This window comes from Diospyros lotus, chromosome 3, assembly GCF_014633365.1.
Source record: "Diospyros lotus cultivar Yz01 chromosome 3, ASM1463336v1, whole genome shotgun sequence".
Lineage (NCBI taxonomy): Eukaryota > Viridiplantae > Streptophyta > Magnoliopsida > Ericales > Ebenaceae > Diospyros > Diospyros lotus.
The window spans coordinates 19,422,758-19,446,336 of NC_068340.1; positions in this window are offsets into that span (position 1 = coordinate 19,422,758).

Genomic DNA, 23,579 nt, shown 5'->3' on the forward strand with positions numbered 1-23,579 from the left:
CAGAGACCGTGCCTATTGCGCATAACTCATTAGGCTTCCGAATATGTTGGCAATGTGTCGGTACGAACACATAAGACAAGATTAGCCTCTAGTAAGGCGTCATGCCTACCCAATTATTCAGAAGGATTCATAATCCGCAAATAACCTTTCACTAGCATGGTTACCGTGTAATTCGATCCTCTCGTCAATGTATCTTATGTGATCTCAAGTATGGCGATGTGTTGCTTGATTACGATACATGAGTTTTCTTCGGTCATCCAGATATCTTCACTTAATAGAAAGTGAATCAATAACTCCTTATTGATCTATTTCACCATGGCCATGGATTTAAAGTGAATATCCACTGAAGGCGCCTTAGATACATCATTCTCTATCAAGGGATAGACGAGTCCCATCTTGGCTATGTACCGATCTCCATAAGCCTCGCGATATGCCCAACGATCGCCCACATGTAGCCTTTATCTAGACCCATAGAAACGATTTCAAAGCATACTGGTCTTCTTATGAGATGACCATGACAACCTCAGGTCCAAAGATTAGTTACACCCATCTCATATGAGAATACCATCAACATATAACCAAAATGGATTCTCATGGCGAGTCATGTCCAGTGACACGTTCTCCAACATTGGTCACCTATGTACTTGTCTAGGCATCTCCATGCTTATGGGTGTGAGACCCCCATTACTATCACATAGCAAAAACATAGGACATACAAGTCTTACCGCAATTGTCAATGTCCATTCTTGACATTGCTATGACTTGGGACGTTTAATGATGTTTAGAAACTGTGATGCATCATCTCACATCTTTATAGATTAATCACAGTATATATCATATAGACTTCTATCTAGTTTCATTTGGTTATTACAATAATAATAAGAAACTAATAGAATGACTTCTTGTGAATTTGAACAACTCCTTACTCAAATAATAAACATGACTACAATTGTCAGTGTATAACATGCCCAATCTGATTGGGTCTAGAGCACCTACACTAACATAGTTGTGGAACCAAATTTACCTTCGAAATTTGTTGGTTGTGCAAGAAGGATGAGTGCTCGTAGAGGATGAGGTCCAGCTGAGTCTTTGCGTGAGATAGACTTGAAAAGCTTGATTGTGGTTTGTATTTGATCCAAATTCGTAACATTAAAAGATAATGAATGAAATTTGCCATAAAAAACTAAGGATGTAAGTTTTAGGGCAGAAATTTTGAGGTTACTGAAACTGAAGATTTTGCAACTTCCAAGCTTCATCTTTTCAAGTCTTAGGCAACTTGAGATCAATGTAGAAAGGACCTTGGAAGTAATGGCAACATCCTGAAACTTTAAAGAAAAAGCATGCTAAGTCCTCTAAATCTAGGAGGAGGATTAAACATACAAAAATGGAGTTCCAAATGTTTAAGCTGAAGACACAAAAAAAAGAAGAAGAAAAAATATGGCAATTTATACGCTTCACCTCTCTGAATAAGAAGGATGAGTTCTTGGATATCATTGTTCAACACAAAACAAATCAAATGATCAATCTCAAAACAACTTTTTAGTACGTACAAGGATGGTTTGAACTTGACTGTTGGACCTCAATGACGAAGTAAAACTTGATACATAGCCATGAGAAGCTTATTTTTAGGCGTTGTCCTTGCTTTCCTGCAGAAATCATTTTTAAATACAAGCTGGGGAAGCTTCTCCTAGCTATACCTCTATTTCATTGACAAAATACTAGTCCTACTGCAGCATCCAATGGGAAGCACATTAGAATTTTTTTTCATTCACATGTAAAGGAAGGTGACTGCTCATGTCTAAACTTGATCCTTTCATTTTCTTTATACAATCAATCTGTAAGTTACTAGCTATTTTGTCAAGGCTTTTATAGAATTTCTGGCACAAAATTAGAAGAACATCAAGAAGTAGCCCATTATGATATATCCTTTTATAACATCATTATTAACCCAAATCTAGATCAGTATAAAGAAAAAGATAAAAGTATTAGTGAAAAATTTATGGGTTTCCAAAAATCTTGCTCTAATATTTTATCTTTTGGGTTAGTAATGACGTTATAAAAGGATATATCATAATGGGCTACTTCTTCATGTTCTTCTAATTTTGTGCCAGGAAATTCTATAAAAACCTTGACAAAATAGCTAGTAACTTGCAGATTGATTGTATAAAGAAAATGAAAAGATAAAGTTCAGACATAATCAATCACCTTCCTTCACATCAGAAAGAAACAAATTCTAACGTGCCTGCTATTGGAGGATGCTATAAGGATTAGTATTTTGTCAAAGAACTGGAGATGTAGTTGGGAGAGGCTTCCCCATCTTGTATTTAATAATGATTTCTATAGGAAAGCAAAGACAATGCCTAAAAATGAGCTTCTCATGGCAATGTATCAAGTTCTACTTCATCATTATGGTCCAATAGTCAAGTTTAAACTATCCTTGTATGTACTGAAAAGTTGTTTTGAGATCGATCATTTGATTTGTTTTGTGTCAAACAATGATATCCAAGAACTCATCCTTCTTATTCAGAGAGGTGACGCATATAAATTGCCATCTTCTTCTTTTTTTGTGTGTGTCTTCAGCTTAAACATTTGGAACTCCATTTTTGCACGTTTAATCATCCTCCTAGATTTGGAGGATTTAACATGCTTCTTTCCTTAGAGTTTCAGGATGTTGCCATTACTTCCAAGGTCCTTTCTACATGAATCTCAAGTTGCCCAAGACTTGAAAAGTGGAAACTTAGAAGTTACAAAATCTTTAGTTTCTATAACCTTGAAATTTTTACCCCAAAATTTACATTCCTAGTTTTTTATGGAAAATTTCATTCATTATCTTTTAATGTTATGAATTTGGAATACAAACCACAGCCAAACTATCAATCACACAAATGAACAGAAAATTTTACGTAGAAAACCCAAATTGGAAAAAATCACGAGCAGAAAGAACAAAATATCACTAATCGGATATTACTAAATAAATCCAGTGACCTGCACACCTATTTATAGACCTAAAATAATCTCATAGATGTACACAAGAAAGTCTATCTTGATCAGAAGATGATTCATGAGGATATTCCTCAAGATGAGATAAGCTAAGAGGATATTTCTCCAAATGAGAAAAATCCCAGTCAAAATAAAATTTGATAGCATCCAAATCACAATCAAATTTGAAGTCTTAATCCCGATCTAGTTAGGAAACCCAATAACAAATGAATTAGGATTTTGAGTCATAATTATCACAAATCTCCACCTTGACTCTAAATCCACATATGAAATTATCTAGAATTCTTTCTTCAAATGAAATCATGGAGAATTAATCTCCTTGATGAATACCAACCAAATCCATGCAATACATGAATTTTGCAATGGGTAGGGACTTGGTCAACATATCTACAAGATTTTCATGAGTGTTGATTTTTCTCACTGTAACTTCTTCACAAGTAATAATATCCTGAATAAAATAATAGTGCACATCAATATGCTTCATTCTCTCGTGAAATATTTGATCTTTAGTGAGGAAAATAACACTTTGACTGTCACAATAGACCATACTATTTTGAAGATTCTCATTGATTTCACCAATCAACCCTTTAAGCCATATAGCTTATTTAATTGCCTCAATAATCGTTATATATTAAGCTTCATTAGTAAACAGGGCAACAATGGACTGTAAGGTAGCCTTCTAACTAATAGCACAACCACTAATGGTGGGTACATACCCAGTAAGCGATCTTCTCTTGTTAGGATCACCTGCAAAATCAGAATCAATAAAACCCATAACTCCACCTATAGTGTTTCTAAACTGTAAACAGGCATCAGCGGTACCACGTAAATATCGAAGAATCCGTTGGACTGCCTTCCAATGTTCTTTAAAAGGGTTAGCCTTGTATGTGCTAACTATGCTCACTACATGAGCCAAATCAGGGTGTGTACAAACCGTAGTATACATAAGACAACCCACTACGCTAGAGTATGGAATTTTTGATATCTTGTCAATTTCATCATCTGATTGAGAAGACAAGCCAAATGAAAGTTTAAAATGGGCAGCCAATGAAATATACAGGTTTAGCCTTCTGCATATTGAATTTAGCCATAATTTTCTCAATGTATCCCTATTGACTTAGGTTCAATTTACCAGCCTCCCTATCTCCTAAAATTTGCATTCCAATTATCGTTTTCTCTGCTCCCACATCTTTCATCTCAAGTTCTTTGTTAAGCTGTGTTTTCAATCTCATTATCTCATCTTTATGTTTCAATGCTACTAGCATATCATCAACATGTAGAAGTAGATATATAAAGGACATATTCTTATTCTTTTTATAATATACACAATTGTCATAATTGCATCTATTAAAATTATGCTTAATCATAAAGAAATCAATCTGTTTATCCCACTGTCGAGGAGATTATTTTAGGCCATATAGAGATTTCTTTAACAAGAACACATAGTCTTCTTTGTTTGTAACTTCAAAATCCTCTGGTTGATGCATATAAATATCCTCATTAAGTTCCCTATGTAAAAACGTTGTCTTGACATCCATCTATTCAAGTTCAAGATCTTGGATAGCCACAGTACTAGGTAGTGCCTTGATGGAACTGTGTTTTACAACTAGAGAAAATACATCTATGAAGTCAACACCTAGAACCTGGTTGTACCCCTTCGCTCTACGAGTCTAGCTTTGTACCTTGTTTTTTCAACTCCTAGTGTACCTTCTTTCTTCTTGAATATCCATTTGCATTTAACTTCTTTATTATCCTCGGGTAGTTTCGTTAATTTCCATGTACCTTCATTCATGTTTTCTACCTCTACTATATGAATTTTAGTTTGTTTAAGACTTGAGCCATTACCTTATAAGATAGGATCTTGATGCTCCATAGGTACAAAATCCTCCAATAGACTAGTGGAATCTTAGAAAACCTTTATAGGAAATCATCCATCCTCCTAGTCAAACCTTCCATAGAGGCATCCAAATTATTTTCCAATGACTACATTCCTTCCTGGCTTTTGCTCTCCCTAGCCTCTAGTGCCTCCATTTGGGTTTGCAAACTTATCACCAAGGAGTTAACCAGACTGACTTGTGCCTCTAATTACTTCATTCGGGTACCATCTACTATAGTTTCAAGACTAATTGTAATTGCAGGCTACAATCCAAGAACTAACCACTCTGATACCAAATTGTCAAGATCGTAGGTTTTCAATCTATGATTTCTAGTGACAAATAGGAAGAAGAAGAAGAAGAAATGAGGATGGAGAATAGAGAACTTTAGGGAGAAAGCGGAGAGTTGCAGGGAAAAAATGAGAGAAAAAACTTCCACGCTTGATATATAATCTTAGTAATCTGGCATAGCTTAATAGATAAAGCTATCTAGCAGTTTTTTAACAACAATTACCACTACTCTAGTACTTCCCCATAACTATAAATTAATTATAAATAATATCAAATTGCTCTCAATCTCTGTTACCCGACCACAACTGCTCCTAATTATCTCTATGATTCCTGATGAAGGATCAATAATATATGTTGGTGAACAACAAACCAACTTGAGAATAAGATGGGGGAACACGTAAGGAACTCCTTGAGACAAGCAATATAGTGGAATTTAGTTGGAATGTTATGACATTAAAATGGTGATCATATTTCTTTAGGTTGGAGATGGTGTGAACAAGTATTTCACTATACAATATATATGATACATTCTTAGAAATTGCAATTGAAGTGTGTGATGAGAAATCATCAAAGTGGATATAAATTACCTGAGTGGAAAGTTGATGTAAAACAAAAGCAACTTTTGACAGGAATTATCCAAGGAGAAAGTTACCAAGCAACTGTGACCACAATTAGTGCACCTCTAAGTAATATAAAGGAAGAGGAATATAGATTATCATGACCATCATGCTATCACTAATCTTGGGAGCCAGTGAGATAATTGAGATAGAAGGTTATCCATGCCATCACAACACTACACATAGGCCAGGGAGACACATCCAACTACCCCAAATGGTGTATCATTGTCATACATGAGGTTCAATGTAAGACCAAGGATGCAAAGGCACTTGAGGACTAGGTAGAGGCAAAGGTCATGTCATCAAAGGCAGATGACATTAAAGACCCCCCCGCCAACTATTGATGCATTAATTGAACCCCAATCGACAATATAGGAGGAAGGTAGCGCAACCCCACTACATTTTACATGTTTAGAATTCACGTATAAACTTTTCCACATACATATTCTTATAAAATGTATTTTAATTTGTATCATGTTAGTCTATTTTGTATTTAAAAAATGTGTTGATCTTTTCTTTATTTTGTTATATTTTTGGTGCCTTTTTTTGTTTATTTGTACACAAGTTTGATAACAGGTTCATTTTTTTGTTATTTTTCTTTATTTTTTTTCAATTTAAAATCCTTGATTGAATTATTAGTTTGAATCTAATAAACATTTGTTTTTAACATGTCCTTAATTATCCAATGCTTAGCAAAATATCCTAAATATTGGATTGAACCACTAGTTGAACAGTGATTCTATGCCCCTGCATATTATGGCTACTATATACTATGGCAATTTGTATGCCAGATTGAGAAATATCTTGGCTTGGATACTACTTTGGTAATTGTCTATCAAAATAGTATTCTTTTTAAGTAAAAAATTTGCAAACTTGTTTAGAATTTGATCTCATACCAATCCATCAAGATGGAAGTTAGAATTATGATTCTATTAGCAAAGAAAATTCAATAAAACAATAGTTAGTATTGTGGAAAGTTTGTTTAATAGCTGGTTTTGTGCTCAAATAGGAGGAATTTTTCTTTCTTTTTTATTTTCTTTGTACATGGCTTATTCTCCCCTTTAACTTCCACAATATTTCTTCTCTTTGTCTTCTTTTCTCTGGTGTTTTAGTTTCAAATGTGAGATTATTCAAGCAAGTGTAACATCATCTTTAGGGGTGAGACTAGCATTATATTGGAAAAGAGTAACGATTGGTGGTTAAGGAATATTATTGGGTTCTGGAAAGACATTATGAGGACGAGAGAAAATTTTAACAACCTTGTTTTGTTCAGAATGAAAGGAAGGGTGAGGTTGAGATTCTAGTAAGTTTCCCTATGAGCATGAAGCTCTAAGGAAGTTTTTTCTAGATTTGTTAACATGCCTAAGAATCTAGATGTAAAGTAATATTTGTTAATCAATTTTCAGAAATGTTCTTTCTGAATCTTTCTCAAAAAAGATTTTTCATTTTAATTCAGGTAATAGCATTTCTTCAAAGGTAAGAATTCATGGCACTTTATTGTAGAGTAAACTACTTCACAATCGAATAAGAATCATGATGGATATGCAACACGGTACAAAATCTCAAAAGCATACACATAACAAAGCCAAACTATTAATTCACTTGTTCTCTTTCATATCAATTTCAATAAACTAATAACAATCTAATCGAAATTAGTAACCATTCACTAGATTTTGATGTTTAGCCACGATGGAGTCTGATGTTTTCTTTAGGATATGTCACTAATCTAGTTATGGTTCAGGTTTGGATAGGGTTTAATTTCAGGCTCCAAAAAGAAAATCCCTTTATGATCTTCCAACCATTAGTGGTCGTAACCCTAGTATAGTGTAAAATCTCAGAGAAAAGGAAAAAGAAAGAAAAGAAAGAGATCACCTGAACGTGAGGAAGGGTCATCTTCTGCTTCTTCAACTGACAATTTCTTCGGTGGCTTTTCTCTCTGATAAGATAAGTCTTTGGCGACTTTTCTTCTACAATAAACCCTTCTCTTCCCTCTTCACCCTTTCATCGCGCACAATCTCTCTCTCTCTCTCTCTTCAATTTGTTTCTTAAATTGTGAGATGCATTCGCAAGCCCAACCATAGCTTGTAATTGAATAGTGACCCTGAAATGAAATCAAGACATGACACCTAGCAAGCATTTCGAACTCATCATTCTACCCTTCCAAATCCGTTACTTTTTTTTTTCTTTTTATGATTGCCCAAATCTATTACTTAATTAATTATTAGTCAATTTTAAACATAATTAAAATTAAGACACTTCTTGGGTCACCCAAATTGTGGAGGTTTAATTGATGGATAATAAACTTTTGTTGTTTTTTTTTATATTTTATTTTAGTATTTACATTTAAAGATTAATTATTTCTCAAATTAACAGCATAAATATCATTAGTATTGAGTTGAATATAAAACCAACGCCTATAAATTAAAAAGTGTAACACCCTGCCTTCCTAGGGTGTTAGGTAACGTAAGATTCTGGGGATATAAATTTTTTTCCAAACAACGAAACTCAACACAAAAACTGTTTCTCGAAGATCCCGTTACACCTTCTCAGTATATCAACTATGAACCATTAATAAACTAAGACAGGTAAATCACCTCAAATGCGGAAGCTAGATCGAAACCTCAATAAATCATAACCAAACCCATTTTTTTTATAACATAAAGTCAAACCAACGTTTTATATGACGTCCTCAAAATAAACAACATAATTGAAATGACATAATATAAAACATCCACTAATCGCCGTCACTCCTCGGCAATTCCCTTTCCTTTCGCACCATTGCTTTCACCTGGAACGTTTGAATATTCCAAGGACATAGTCCATATTAGATGATGAATCATCTAAGTGAGAGTTTAACAATCATGTTTTCATGAATGAATGCAATAGATGAAATAAACCAACAGAACTCGGCAAGCCCTAGCCCAAGAGAATCCCACAACGCTTAACTCTACCACGGGGAAAGAGCAATCTCCCTTAAAAGCTATGCCACCATACCGACACATCGACACGATGCAGTTCTAGCTTAAGAGGGGCAAGTCAACGCATCTCCCCAACATCTCGAGAACAATGGTTACCAACTCCCCACCCAGGAGGGTCACATCAATGCAAGAACCCGGCTCACCACATTTACGTTGGAGATTACGTTCCCACTCTAAGCATCCAGGAACCACCACACAATCCCAACTCAAAATTTCACATGGACCACCTAATCATCCTAGTGCAACTTCCCGGACCAAACAGCCTGGCATGAAAACCAAGGCGACTATCCTGGCATGCTTACCAGCATAAGATACCTCTATTATTCTATCACGCCTTTGGAGAATTATGGCTACACTATCCAAACAACATTCTAGGCTGACATCTCACATGAATAACATAATATGGACCACCTAGTCATCCTAGTGCAACTTTCCTGACCAAACGGCCCAACACGGAAACCAAGGCGGCTATCCCGGCATGCACACCAGCACAAGATACCCCTATTATTCCGTCACGCCTTTGGAGAATTATGGTTACACTATCCAGACAACATTTTAGGCTGACATTCCATATGAACGACACAAAACGCAAGACTATGCCACATTTCACAATTCAGTGCATCATATAAACAACATTTTATAAAATGCAAGCATAAGTTCAAAACATTTAGGGACGAACCTTCCTCATAAACCAACAGTCACCAGTTACCGTTTGTATGCAATAAAACTGTTTTGCATAAAACCACAACACATTTAGGTAACACAAATAACGGGTTTTAGGGTGAAAACACGCACAGTAAACAAGTTTGAGTGAGAACCACTCACCTCGAACGTATTCGGATTGCCTTGATCCTCGTGCACTACCTCGATTTGCGTGTCAAATCACAAACACCCGAACTTATACTCAACCTCAAGCCACAATACAACCTAAACACCATAATTAATTAAAGGAGCATCAAAATTCATTTTCCTTAATTTTTTTATAATTTCCTCTATTTTTCTCCCAATTTTCACCTTGATAATTCAAAAATAATTATCTCCTCAAACTTTTTCCCAAATTTTTTAACACAATAAATCCTAAAATAATTCAAGGAGAATAATGAAAGAGAAATCATGAATTTACCCCTTATCACGCGCCCTCACGTGCCCTGCGCGTGGCTATGGGTGAAAGATGGCACGTGCGACCACTCCTAGTCTTCTTCCTCACTTCTGGCCGCCGGCGACGGCTCCGATGGCCAAAACGATGACACCCTCTTGAAACCCTTGATGTGTCAATCCTAATGGTATAACTTTTGGGTCAAAAGGACACCGAAAAGTGCCCCAAACGGGCAGTTGCAGGCAGCCTTAGGCAGTCCGCCTCTAGTTTCCGGCAAACCTACAAACGGCCACCAAATGCTCCTGAAATGTTCTCCTTGATGTAAGGATCAATAGCCTTCTATCCCTTACCTTCGATTCACTCCCAAAATCGACCAATTTGATGCCAAAAACCTTGAAGTTTTGGTCCCATTTTATAGCCAAAAATCGACCAGATCTCAGCCAAGGCTTGGCCCTAAGCCTTCTAGCGTCGGATACCACCTCTCCCAAGCCTCCCTCGGCCGTCCCATTGCCTGAAATGGCCACCACATGCGGTGGATTGCGGTGGCCTTTTTTGGCTGTTGTGTTCACATTACCAGATTTCAACTTATTACACTTTAGCCCCCTTATTTCTTCAAATGTCAAATTTTCCCTTTTCCTTGAGCCCCTGATCTCTAACTATACCTATAAGGCCCTCAAGTTTTGTACTATTCATTTCATCCTCAAAATTCTCAAAAATCTATCGTTTTGACCTCCCTCGGGCAAAATTAGAAAATTACACTTAGGCCCGGTTGATCGTTTAGACCTTAAATCCATTTGTTTCAACTTGAAATCACTCAAGGGTTGTTTTATATACATAATCTAAGTCTTCAAGACACTCCGTTGACTTTTCGGATATTCCCTACGTCGATTCGATTTTCTCAGCCTGATCGACAGCTGTACGAAAAACTGTTCCCGATCTAATTTCTTTTATCACCTAAATTCATAACTCATATTACTCGTCGGCATTATTCCATTTTCCTTAGCTATCTAGGGTTCGGGGTACTCCTTTCGGTCGATTCGGTCACTTAAAACTGCGATAGTGTACCATACAGTCTTATTCTTTCTATAATTCCATTTATACCCTTAATAAAATGTCATTTATAACCTCGAGTATTTCCCAGGTATTACAAAAAGCCACTATAAAATTAGGAGATGACACCTAACAATTATAAATCTTCGATAAACCGTCTTCTGTCTCTCTGTCATCTCTCTCTAACTGTTTGTCTGTCTTCGATAAACCCTTTTCTCTCAAGATGCAACTTTTTTAATTGCTCTTGATTTTGGTGGAAACCCAACTCCACATTTAAATAGTGTGCATGCACAATGACATGCACATAGCAATTAAATAGATTTTTCCCAAAATTATCATTTTTTTAAATTAATTTTCGAGGGGAGTGTGTACAATACAATGAGCAATTATTACTTAATATCTGTTTGTACTATAAGTGGATATCAATTCGCTACAATTTTACTCATAAAGATAATTTAACAAGTCAAAATTTTTGAATAAAACCACTTTACATTCATCTTTTAGGTAAATTGTACTTGTATTTTTTTTTTTTATATTTTGGATTATTTGTATGAAAACTCTAATAGTTTTAAAACGATTTTAAAGATTCATGTGGTTTAATTATTTTTCTCAAACACTCTTGCAATGTTAATGTTGTTGCTTAAACTCTAATTAATTTAAATTAGATTAAAATAGATGACAAATAAAAATTTAACCTAAAAGAAAAAGTGATTGGCGTCTAGAAATTATGGGTTTTACAAAGTTAATTTCTAAAATCTATTTAATCCAATATGGTTTGGGACCCATTATATCATATTGAAATCAACTATCGATAGATTTGATTTCTATCTAAAGCCAATTAATTCTGTCAAGACTTGCTCTTGGTTTTTCTCGCTAGGATAGGAAGTCTGAGAGAAGGTCTATTGAAAATGAATACAGATACTCAAAATTTCAAAAAAAAAAAAAAAAATTTCAATTTCCATATTTTCTCATTATCAATAGGAGCCAAAATAAATATTGCACATTCTTTACATTATCATCTCGAGCTTACCACCCTTACATTTTCAAATAAAAATGGCACTATGACTTTAAATATAACATGAAACCCTTTACTCATACCTTTAAAATTACACCCATGAATCTTGAGGTCGGGAAATCTCTATACACATCTAACCAGAACTTACCCCAAATATCTATCTTCCACTTTCCTTGAATGACAAAAGAAACAAAGTGAGCCACAAGGCTCAGCAAGTATATAGTAAAGGGAAGTATCAATAGAACGATATATGAAGGCATGAACAACTCAGAGCCAAAAGAAAATCACTACCCAACATCTAGACAACCATTGGGTTCATGCCTTCCACACTTGACAACGACATCCTCAAAGAAATACAATTTCATATATTTAATCAAAACACGTTTTTCAAAGTGAGCCATAAGGCTCGGCAAGTGCGTAGAAGCAACGAAATATGGTTATGACCAGACTTTCCTTGAACTTCATGCATATTATGTCGTAAATGGAAACACACGTCAGTCTCATATACATAAACAACACACAATCAATGCCATGTGGTCATATAACATGATACCCAACCATAACATAAATGCATAGATGCACACATAAGGTCCTTGGGGCCCACATAAAAATGTGGACACTGGTACCTAAGAACCAGTATACAAACCTGCCAACAGCCAAGGACAGGCTACCAAATCAACCACATGAGTCTAAGGCTTCCATACCATATCCATTAATATCATATCTATCATCGTCATTATCATGTGCCATAACATTCACAATCTCATCAAGGTCTAAAGCTGTTATGGGCCTCCACCCACAGTCTTACGCATCGCAAGATCCAACTGTTATAGGCTTCCACCCACAGTCTTACACATCACAGGATCTAGCTGTTGTGGGCCTCCACCCACAGTCTTTTGCATCACAATCACATGCCAATTTTCACCACCATTACCACCATGTAATGCAGCATATAAAGAATGCAATGACTCTTGCAGTATTAATGTGATGACAAGGCCTCCACAAGCTAAGCATTAAGCTATGCTATGCCCACGTAGTAATTTGCACACACAAATGCTCTAATGCATATGCTCACCCAACATACACAAGCCAGCACTTCACAGACTAATTGTGTCATGCCAATGCTCACACTCCCAACACATTCAAAGCATGACCCCCCAATGAATGCAAACCATGACCCAACATCATAATGCAAAGTAATATATAAACGCAATGCAATGTAACCACAAGCACAGTTATAATGAGTAACATTCACACACCCTTCATTTTTGCCCATTAAGGTTCTTAGCTATTTCACCCAATTCAACCTTTAGATAGGTTCCACTACATCAATTAAGGGCAATTATTTATATAATGATAGTAATGCATTACACATGAGATTCCATGGATATGCCAACTAAGAACATTTCTTAATAGCTTCCCAAATGTGATTATCATACTTCTTCCTGCGATTGAATTTCATTTTTATCACATGAATCCCATGTATATACATATATATATCTCCAACCACATCCTATCATTTTAGAGGATTGAGTGATACCAGAGGAAGCATTTAATAACAATTTATTTTAATAATCATACTTAATTTGGATTGAGAAAAGCCTTAAGCAACTCAAATTGTAACCAAAGTATATGATATTATATATCAAATCGAATCCCTCGAAGTCTAGTTTATAAGACTTCAAACAGATCTCAATTTAGACTTCTACATTAAAGTTATAACCAAAATAGTGCAGCATGCGCAGTGTTGTCAGAAACTGCCAAGTTGACTTGAGGGGAAATAAGTCGACTGAGGGAAAAAATAAATCGACTTATCTAAGAGCAAGGAAAAAATGACTGGTAAAGATGAGCCTCTGCCGAGTTGACTTAACCCAAAGATAAGTCAACTCGATGCAACCAGAAACATACAAATCGAACACCAAACACACAAAACCCCCTTATCTAGCTTCCTAACCCAACTTCATGCCTATGAAGAGACCCACTAAGATACAAAAATGAAAACAACTAGACATTTTCATGGAAAAGATTATAATATTTACAATGGAAGCTCTTTTAATTGAAATGGAGAAGAAAGGAATGAAATACTTGCACAACCCACAACACCCAATGTTTTTGGTCTTAAGAGAATGGGAAAGGAAGTGAGAAACTTCCAAAAATTCCCTTGAGGAGGTGATGAATCTTGAGAATGATGGTGCCCTATGAGAGGGGCATTTTGGTAATTTGGATAATAAAGTCCAATAAAGGGTAATTTGATAAATTGGAAATAATTCCTAGGTGGAATTAATTATGGAAGTTAATTAATTTCTCATTTTTGTATTTATGTGGAGATAAATGAGATTAATAATTCACAAGGGGCATTTTAGTAATTTGGAGTCAAATTCCATAAAGGAATTAAATTATGGAAAATGGAAAAAATAGAGAATATTCAATTATGAGAGAAAATAATTGATTTTCCCTAAATTGGTGAATTAATGTGGTGATGCCACATGGGTGGTTTAGATTAAGTCTTGGAAGCGAAGCATGGTGTCTTAGAATGACACATGACAATATGTGGACCAAGGTAAAAGAGAGAATTAAATAAATGCAAAAGAAATGATAATTGGTTATTTTTGCATTTAATGAGAGGCATGATGGTGTTTGATTAAAAGAAAATCCAAAAAGAAATGGAAAATGGTCTCTCATTAATGTTTTTAAATAAGGGAGAATTGTTTTAATGGAAAAGAAATTAATTATGTCTCTCATGTGATGGATATGAAAATAGTCTCATTTAAATAAATGGGAAATTCAAGAAATCCAATGGATGAGATTGATTCTTGAAAAGAAAATTGATCCAAGGACCACCATTAAGTCTTGGAAATTGGCATGGATTACCAAATGGGTGGAGATAATTATAAAGAGAGATGAGATGGATGGTGGAGATTTAATATTGGCAAGAGCACATGGATTGTACTTCCTTTGGATGGCTAGGATCTTATCTTGTAAAGTTTGATAAAATCCATTGGTGGATATTTAAGAAGACTAAAGCCATGGGTTGTGTTTCTTTCAATAGCCAAGATGTATTCTTTAAAAGAAAAGTGAATGGCCAAGATTTATTCTTTATAAAGAACATGGATTGTGCTTTTGGTGAAGGGTTATGATTTATTCTCTTAAATCCATAAAGATCCAAAGGTTATGATCCATTCTTGAAAGTGGGAAAAATTAGTATAAAGTGGCAAGTTGGGAAATCAAGTCTCCCTTTGCCCATTTGAAGAAAGAAAGAAAGAAAAAAAGAGATTGGGAGAAGCTTTCCAATGAGAAGAAAAGAGAAGAAAAAGGAAAGGGAAAGAAGAATAGGAAGAAGGTAAGTATTCTTCCTTATGGTAGTGTAAGCTCTTTTTATTTCTCTTGATGGGGGCTTAGTTTCTTTAAAAATTTGTTTCAAGGATTTCTTAAGGAGAAGAGTTGGAAGGAAGCTAGGAAGAGTTTAAAAGCTTCAAAGAATGGAAAAGGTGAGGGATAGCCCCAAGGGTGGTGGCTTTTCAAGTTGTAAGTATGCATTTAAACTTTAAATGTGTGCATTGGCATGTTGTTTGTGTTCAAGGACCTATGTGATGGTAATCAAGCGACACATTGCCAACTTGAGGTCATATAGGATACATCGACTAGAGGATCGAATTACACGGTAATCATGCTTGTGAAAGGTTATTTGCTGATTATGAATCATTCTAAATAATTGGGTAGGCATGACGCCTTGCTAGAGGCTAATCTTATCTTATGTATTCGTACCGACATATGAAGGATCATCACGAGGATACATAGCATGCAACGGAAGCGTTTTTAAATAAAAAACTTTCCTCGTATTGATTAGAATCTAGGAAACTTACTTTTCCTTCGGATTACCGGACGGAATGAAGCGATAGGAGGAGGATGGGCGGGAGCTTCTTCTCGTGGTGGAGATGACGGCTGTCCTACAATCCTTCGGCTCCTTCGCATCAGAACTTGAACGTTCTCTTGATCTTCCAAGGTATGACTCAAACTCGTGGCCTCTCTTTCGGTGAAGAAGAGTAAAAATAAACTTAGATGAAAAACAACCAAGGAGAGAATATATATAGGGAGAACCCTAGGGTTAAAACCCTAGTGGGCCAAACCCTAGTGGGCCAAGTCCATTTAATTAATTTTCTAATTGGGTTAGCCCAATTAATTAATAAAAACTAATGAACTATTATTTTATTCTAGCCCAATTAATTATGGACCATTCTGAATAAAATAATTCTCTCTCAATGTAATTCACCCAACAAGCTAAATGTATTAAATAATACATGAGTTATATCGAGCTACCCCGGGGACCAAAAGACAAGTTATTCACGGCTACTAAAATGACCAAAATATCCCTGCTACCTAATAGCTATATTTTGTCATTCTAAGTGTTCCAACTATCACCATATGGTAACACTGACCCCACGAATAATTTTGCATATGCCATGTCTTTGACCTACTAGTGTAATGACGAAAATACCCCTCTGCGTAACACCCATCATTTAGAAAGGAATAATGTACTAACACCTCTCTAAATGATTTCTACCATCCTTAGATCACTAGTCCAATAATCCGTGACTACTCGAATGTACTTGCTTATCACTGGGAGCTACCCAGAAGCACACACTCTTAAGTCACGTTCCCAGGGCCCTGGATTATTTGATTATTCTTGGACAATCACAAGGGGGTGAATCACAGAAACTATCTTGTATTAGTCTGTCTTAGCTAATTAGAAACCATACTCCCAACTCAAAAGGTTATTGATCTTTGATAGACCTCACCTACAGTGAATCTAAGAATATAGCTCTAGGTTCACTAGACCACCAACTAATACTCAAGTATTAGAGTACTCGTCCACGTAGTAGTAGTAATAGACTAGCTCCATGATAATTAGTACTTTGTCATTAGCTTCTATCACAGGTCCACTCTACGCATTCCAAATGCGTTTGTACAATTAGAGTAAACGGACTGTTTACTGACTAAGGCAAGCCATCCTCCATTAGGATCTATTGCACAATGATCTTATCATGATAGAATGCCCAGTTCTATCAAAAGATCAAGAGTAATATTTTCTTCCTTATTAAGTACCCATGATTCATGCCTAACTGTGAAAAACGACCCATCACATGAATCACTTACTTAATAGCATGGACACTTTTCCAACAATTAAATGCAAATAATATATGTGCCATAAACTGACTAAAAGAAACATCATTACCATAAATTAAACAAAATGTGTCTTTAGGGCATACATTTCCAACAACATATTGCCAACATATTCGGAAGCCTAACGAGTCATACACAATAGGCACGGTCCCTAACTTAAACCAGGAGAGCGGATGTATGGTTAAGTGGGACACTTCGGCAAGAAGTTGTGCTGTCATAGGTTCTCATGGAAAAAGAACAACTAGACATAATGACGTCGATATGACGATGGGTCGTTATAAAAGAAAGAGTTTCCTAAAATGACAATTAATTAAATTAGGAAGGAGTTTCTAATTTAATAATTTTCTATTTGTTGGAGTGACAAATAGGAAATAATATATATTTGGGCTTAATTTAATATTTGGGTTAAATAAAATATTTGGGCTAAGTATTAAATCAAATTAATATTTGGGCTAAATTAGATTTGGGCCAAAAATTAAATATTAAATATTATATTTGGACTAAATTAGATTTGGGTCAAATATTAAATTAAATATTTGGGCTTGAATTAGATTTGGGCCAAATATTTAATAAATGGATTTAGCTCACTTAAGATTCTAGTTGGACTTGAATAAATAGGCCAATCTATGTCCATTAGGGTTTAAGAAACCCTAACTCTATAAATACCCCTTTATGGGTTGCCCAAAAGAGAGAATGATTTTTGTGTAGTTTTTCAAGAGTTGAAAAACGAATGCCGTTCACTCTTCCCCGTTTCTTTCTTGCATCAATACAAAATGAGGGTGTTCTTTTCTGTCCGTACTCAAGCAGCGAAAAGGGAGAAGGAGCTAGCACTCCTATTCCACTCTTCTTGCCAACGGACGCGTGTCACGTATCACGAGTTAGAGGCCAGACGCTTGGACGATTTGAATCCGCGAACGACTCGAAAATCTAAAGGTTAGATTTATTTTATTTTGTATATGAATGATTTGATTTCGACATTGATCCAATTGCTGAGATCGGGGTAAGGTTAAAAAATTTTGAACTACGCTGCTTGCCCCATAGTGATCTTGCTTTACTTTCACTATGGCAATGAGGTTGTGTAGGGTAGGGTAGTTTAAAGCCTCAACCCAAGGTGGTTGTGAGGATGTGAAAGCCCTAACCATGTTGCATGCATGCATTTGGCATCACATGATATGTTTTTGTTCATAGTTATTGTCATTGCACCCTTATTGAGCTTAATAGCTCATGAGGTTTTTACCCTCACATATAGGTTGTCAAGACATGGGAAAGTCAAGGCAAAGATGGATAGCATGAGAATAAAGATTCAAGCTCTTTGTATGGCTTATGGAAGCCTATTTCTTTGTTGTGTTGATGTATGTTGTAATAAGCACCATGAGAGGGTGTTAGAAATGTTATTTTTTTCTTTTGTTGTGTAAGCTTTTGTGGAAAAATAGTGGGTATTTGATGCATGTTGTGGAAGCATCAATAGTTTTGTTTTACGCCTTATTTATAGAAAAACAGAGGTAAAAATTAAATGAATGTGAGGTATATTTATTTAATTTAATTTCTGAAAATCTGGGTTAGGAAGCCCCAAAGAAAGAAGAAAAATAAAAAAAGAAAAAATGTGAAGTAGGCAGCAGCAGCACCAGCCAGGGCCACAGTAGCAACAAGGGGTGCGAGCGGTAGGCACGCGTGGCCAGCGCATTGTGGGGCCCCACGCGGGCCCTGGGAGCGCCAGCAAGCCCCGCCGGTCAATTTTTTTAAAAATTTGGAAACTTTTAGAATTTTTGGGATATTTCTTGGTTGATTTTACTCCTCAGAGGAATTTTCAAAATAAAAGGATTTTTCGGGCATTTTTTAGATAAATGCCGAATTTTTGGAAAATGAAAATTTATGAATTTTTTCCTCGAATTTTGGAAAACCAATGGGATGTTTGGAATTTTAAAAATATTTGGAGCCCGATGGAATTATTGGAAAGAAGAAGAATTAAAATAATAATCATGATGATTGGGCAAGTTTAATGAAAATTAATTAGCCAAGTGTGGTATGGTTAAAGCCCAAATCTGCTAGTCGATCCTGGGATTGAGGGAAGGGAAGGACGAAGCCTAGTTCCCACCTAGGGCATTTCATATTGAAACATAGTTTGCCCTTCATAAATGGTCGGGCATGTGATTAGTTCGGATGATTGTTCACGAGTGGCACCCGTAAGTGGAAGCGGGGCGTCACACAACCCATTAAAAGAAAGTGCAAGAGAACTTGCCTTTGATGATACTTGAACCAAAGAAGAAGAAACCCCCAAAGCTACGACCTTAAAGCTCCCAATAACAAGAGAAATATATGGAAGAAGAAAAAGAAGAATAGAAGAGGAAGAAGAAGAAGAATCGGGAGAACAAGAAGAGAAAACAAGAAGAAGAAAAAGAGTGAAAGAGGCAAAGAAAAGCAAGGGGATGGCATGCACATCCACCCCACCTGCTCTATCAACCTATTTCTTGCTTCTCTTTTTCCCAATTTTACCTTCACTTACACACACACAACACACAAATATCTAAGTTCATTTTAGTCTTTTGTCATTTTTCTCATTTCTTTCCTCTTTTCTTCTGTAATACCCTGAGAGCCTAAGATCAAGTCCAAGAAGACACTCTAGAGAAGGGTAGTATATATATCGAGGATAGTGAAGAAGGACACAACACTAACTTGATACCTTTTGGGCTAAATGTAAAAAAAAACTCCCGGGTTAAGCATGTTTGAGCTAGGGTAGCTCAAGGATGAGTGACCCATAGGAAGTTTGCGTAGGCTCATCAGGGTAAGTTGATCTGGTCCTTCCTCGCCCTCATGTAGGCCCATCAGGGTAAGTTGATCCAGTCTTTCCTATCACTCGATGCGGAATGTTACAGGTGGTATCAGAGCCGGCCCTTAGAGAAGGCAGTTCGATAAGGGCGGAGAGTGGTGCCGGGGCATGAGGGCTTGAACAAGAAGCAGCTGGTGGCAGGCTTCTAAGATGTAACCTCCAAAGAGGAGAAGATCTGGGACTAGTTGTAAGGTCATGTGATGAGGACATCATGTGCTCAAGGGGGGGAGAATATAATTCCCCAAGAGCCCAAGGTCAGGTCTAAGAAGGGACTCTAAAGAAGGCTAGTATATATATCAAGGATAGTAAAGAATGAAACAACACCAGGTGGATACCTTTTGGGCTGAATGTAGATAAAGAACTCCCAAATTAAGCATGCTTAATCTAAAGTAGCTCAAGGATGGGTGACCCCTAGGAAGTTCGCGTAGACCTATCAAAGTAAGTTGAACTAGTCCTTCCTATTGCTCAATGCAAGATGTTGCATCTTTATATCCTTATTTATGGATTTCCACAATTACCCTTAACTTTTTCTCTCCTCCAATACATTCATGAAACCCAAAATGGTCATTTTAAAATTCATTTCATTTCCTTTTAATTTAAAACACAATTTTTGCAAATGGGCTTAAGCCCAACCCATCACTCCGACTCATTTTAATTAACCCAACTCATTTAAGGCCCCATAGGGTTTATTCTTTAACTTGACCCAACCCATTAATTAAATACACAATCTACACATGGATTAGGCCCAATCAATATTATTCCCATTTAATTAAAATACAACACACTAATACATGGGCTTAGGCCCAAATGGGCAACCCAATCCATTTTAGCCCATTTTTGCCAAAGACTTATTCATCCCGTTGGCCCAATACATTTGAGCCCTTTAACATTACTTTAATTAATTAATTTCTCCCCCTCTATAACACAAAATATTTTTCATACTTTAATTCATATAAATACCAAAATTCTCACATAACATAATCATGATTTAAAAATTATTTTAGACCCACTAATGGGTCGTTACAAATTCTCTACTTTCGAATAAGAAACAAGCAAGAGAAATTCATGTTAAAAAGATTAATTTGTTATAAAATAATGTGATATATAATACAAAAAAAATAGTGACGACATGACACCCCATTGTGTTAAAGTTGATAGACAATATTTAAATTTTGTTTATTGGCCTTAAATCATTCCTTAATGCCCATCATATCTTCCAGCAATCATCCACAACAATAATAATAATAAAAACAACCTAGAACTCTGTTACCATGAATATATACATAATTTCATACACATGACCAACTTCCCATGAAGTTGAAAATTAACCAAGGATAGATGGAATTAGCAACTATTGCTTGGACTTGGAACTAGAAACAAAACGCATCCCAAAAAACAATTCATCTTCCATGCTCACAAAAATCATTGGTTGTTACTTAAAAGGAACATATATAATCCATATGCTAGCTTTCTAAAAACTTGTTATGATATAGCCTTTTTATGACATCTTCACTAACCCAAATCTAGATCGATACAAAGAAAAAGATAGAAGTATCATAGCAAGATCCTTGGAACCCTTCTTCTTTGAGACAAATTTGAGTTCTTCAACTGTTAAGACTTAGAAATTGGGTTACTACTTATTTGTCAACATTTGGAGACACTAAGAACAATTTCAGGTATCATTCAACATGTAGGCTTTATATGACCGGTGTGAAAATTTTAAATTATTTTTTTCATTATGACAAAAAAGGTCTTAGTGGTTTAGCCCACATTATGCATTGTGTAACATGTCTTACCTCCCTTGATCTTTGCAAAGTGAGGAGTCTCCTACACTGAAAATGTCCTTTATTTGATTTTAATTTTTTTAAATTTTCAATCAAAATATTAAAGTTAAACATCAATGATTCATTATTCATATTTTACACAAATAAAATGTCAAAGATAAATTTTGAGTTTTAACTTAACCTTTATCTCAATGATGTATCATTTAGATAAATGAGACAAGGGTAACCTCTTTGATACCAAGGTGGTTCAAGATTAAATTACAAACATGCTCAACACTGTTTGACTTGACCTCGAACAAAATTACAATTTGAAGATTACCAAAATTTGCTAAGCTGAAGTCAAATAGCCTATTTCTACTTGGTTTTGCATGCTTAAAGTATAATTAGCCTAAAAATAATATATTTTTTCTGCAAATTTAGTTGTAGTGGCATGTGTTATAGAAAATCAACTACAAAACAAACGGGTTAGTGCAAACCAAAATCGAACCAGATTTAACTGAAAGTAAAGAATTCGAGAATAGGAAGTAAAACTCCTTGTTTTGGCAACAATGGCAGTCACGAAGACTACTCCTAGGCTCAGATCCGGGCTCATCCAATCACCACTTAGGCAACAAACAAAGAATAAGGACACCAAGCCATAAAGGAGCCCAAACCCCCAAGAATCGAAACCCTCAAGCCTCTTAGTCGATCAACACCCCTCACCCAAGCCACAGAAGCTTCCACTCATAGTAGGATCCACCAAGGAACGGAGAGTAATCACAAAGATATGGGTTTAACAATGGCCGAGAACTTACCTAAGAGAAGACAACAACTTAGACTAAATAGGAGTTGCAAATGCCATTGACGGACAATCACAACACCCAAGGAAGGTGCGACATCCAGCAAGGAAAAGAGCATCAGACCAAGTAGGAAAGAAACCCGATAATGACCATACAAGGAAGGAGCAATCGGCCATAACAAGGGCGCCCAAGGAAGAGAATCGGCCGCCACAGACTAGGGCTCAAAAGGGGAAAGAATCCCTTTTATATTAAGGGCCTAAGGCATAAGAGAAATGGGCTAAAGGCTTCATGTGCTTGGGCTTGGGCTTCCTCCCTCCCTTGAGCAAATGGGCCAAGGCCCATTTCTCCTCCAAAAAGAGGGTTAATGGCTTATGGCCCTACTTCTATTTGGGCTGCCAATAAGGGTGTTGAACCGTTGCTTCAATCCCGGGCCGAAGCCTATGAAGCTAACCCGAAGCATCATCATCGCCTTGGGTCTCATTAGGAAACACAAACCTAACAATCTCCACCTTGATTCCTAATAAGGACAACACACACAGGCTACAAGCAATAAGCACATGCAACAAATGAATATACTGGCAATAAAAAGCACAATATAAGCAGCACATGCATAAATTAGCAACAAATGAATATACTGGCAACAAAAAGCACAATATAAGCAACACATGCATAAATTAGCAACAAATGCCTAATCATGCAACAAAAAACATAAATATGCAACCAATGCATAATCTTGCAAAAAATGCATAAACATGCAACAAATGCACAAATATGCAACAAATACATAAACATGTAACAAATGCACAAATATGCAACAAATGCATAAAATGAGCTAGCTCTCTCTCCATCCCACTTAGGTTTGGAACTCACTAATCCTCCCACTTAGGGTAAGATCTCTCTCATCCTCCCACTTAGGTTAGGAACAACCTCATCCTCCCACTTAGGTTAGGATTGAGTCTCCACCTCTCTCAAGGTGGTGGGAATAAGGATACGCAACCCTTCTCTAAAATGGAATAACGGACACACAATCCTTATCCATTGACTAATCCTCCCACTTAGGCTAAATATCTCTCTAATCCTCCCACTT